The following is a 2,452-nucleotide window of genomic DNA, read 5'->3' as shown; positions in this document are numbered from 1 at the left end:
CCGCCGTCGCCGGAGAAGAACTCGGCGGCGTTTTATTTTTATTTTTGTCTCCTTCCTGTTTCGGAGGCGTGCCCGAGTTGAACCCGCGTCGCTGCGTGCGGCCCGGACGGAGCTTGTCTGCGGCGCGCGCGTGGCTGGCATGTGGACCCAGTATGTCAGTGGGAGCGGGGAGTGTGACGGTTTTAGTTGAGGGGCCCGCGTGTCATCCGGTCTGATGCCTGGACAGGTTGGCTTAACGGTTGATATCTTGTATAACGATATAATTGTGGCGGTTGGTGTCACTGACATGCTGGGTCCCCTTGGGACCAACGTACTTGCCATCACCACGAACAGAGACAGCTAGATTGCGATGTTAGATTCGCATCATTTGGAGCAAGGCTCTCTGAATTCTTTTTCTTTAAACCCCACCAATATACTTCCTCCGTTAGGAATTACTCGTCGCAGGTATGGATGTATCTAGATTCTAGATACATCCATTTCTGCGACAAGTAATTTGGAACGGAGGGAGTATTAATTAGTTAATTAGCAATATTCTTACAATCGAGCATTACAAGGTTTGTCACGCAGAGCGGAACACTATTACAATAAGCATCATCGGATTTGCTATCAAAACTAAATTTCGGAATCTCATATGCCACCCTATTGGCCTGCCTGTCAATTTTCACGATTTTGAGATCCTCGTTGAACTTAGAGACGCTCTGTGCCTCTTTTTCTAATCCACCAAAGGAGACCTATTAGTGGATTCCTTTGCCAGAAAAGAAGCAACAAAAGAACATTCAGTTTTCAAAATAATTGTATTGTGAAGTGTAATACCAATGTATAACCCGGCGAGTCACGCATCAAGTTTCGCTTCATCCACGCAGGTACACGAACGGATGAAATCCCATGAAGAAAACAAGACTTCGACTTCCCCTAGATGATTCCTGACGACAACCTCGACATTGGCAGATCTCATGCTCTCCACAAAGCTAGCATCCACGTTTATTTTAAGGACTGTGCTAATGACCAGTTGACTGGTCGTTAGTGACAGATCCGCACGACTAGTTCCTACGTGATCGCTATCTTCCCATGCTCGATTTCCATTGATTTTTTTTCCTTCTCTCAAAAACCGTGGTAAATCGCTAGCGGTTTTTTCTGGTTTTTCACCGCATAATATGAAAATAAAATAAAAGTGCTTGAAAGAGGATTCGAACCTAGGTCTATGCAATACCTATTGTTGTTGTCTATTGTAGATAAACAATGTTATTTGAACCTTTCTTATTTCTACCATATCAGAAAAAAAATCAGTTTGGCTTGGTAACTTTGGCATGACCAACGTGATTACTATGGTATGAGCAACATGATAACTATACCATGATAAGGTTGATAACTACAGTACGAGAAAGTTAAGGCATGAGGAAGTATGGTAATTTAACACATAAATTACCGATGAAAATGTTTAAAAAACTTTTTCACTTGGATGAAAGATACCATGGTGTTTAAAATGTAAGATATTAGTTATCAAATCTGTGATGTATACATTATCATGCTTTTTACATAGAAATTACCGGGTGTATATTTTTCAACAAAAATAATTCAGGTCAAAAATTATAATGGCGTTTGTATGTGAGTTATCAGCTTAGTATGTGTCTATTAACAAGCTATTTACATATAAATTACCGGGGTTGCCCCCCCCCACACACACCCCTCGCCATAGTCGCCACATTTGCCAGGGTCGGGTACATAAATTATCAAGTCTGTGATGTGTGAGTTATCATGTTATTTGCATAAGAGTTATCGTGGTATGATTCAACAACTCCTCCCACCCTACCCCGCCGATAAAGTTATCAGGATTGGGTACATAATTTATCATTTCTACGATATGTGACTTATCATGTTATTTGCATAGAAGTTACCGTGGTATGTTTTAATGACTCCCCCCAACCCCAACCCCACCGACAAAGTTACCAGGACTGGGTACATAATTTAATGCTTATGATGTGTGAGTTATCATATTATTTGCATAGAAGTTATCGTGGTATGTTTCAGTGACTCCCCCACTCCGGCCCCTCCGACAAAGTTACCAGGATTGGTACATAATTTATCATGTTTACGATGTGTGGGTTATCATGTTATTTGCATAGAAGTTACCGTCGTATGTTTCAACGACACCCCCACTCCGACCCCTCCGACAAAGTTATCAGGTCTACAATGTATGAGTTATCATGTTATTTGCACAGAAGTTAACGTGGCATGTTTCAGTGACTTGCCCCACCCCATCCTCGCCAACCAACTTATCAGGACCGGGGTACATAAGTTATCAGGTCCGTCATGTTTGAGTTATCATGTTATTTGCACAGAAGTGACCATGGCATGTTTCAGCGACTTGCCCCACCCCCACCCTCGCCGACCAAGTTATCAGGACCGGGGTACATAAGTTATCAGGTCCGCCATGTTTGAGTTATCATGTTAT

This window comes from Triticum aestivum, chromosome 4B (assembly GCF_018294505.1).
Source record: "Triticum aestivum cultivar Chinese Spring chromosome 4B, IWGSC CS RefSeq v2.1, whole genome shotgun sequence".
Classification (NCBI taxonomy): domain Eukaryota; kingdom Viridiplantae; phylum Streptophyta; class Magnoliopsida; order Poales; family Poaceae; genus Triticum; species Triticum aestivum.
This window is presented reverse-complemented; position numbering follows the sequence as displayed.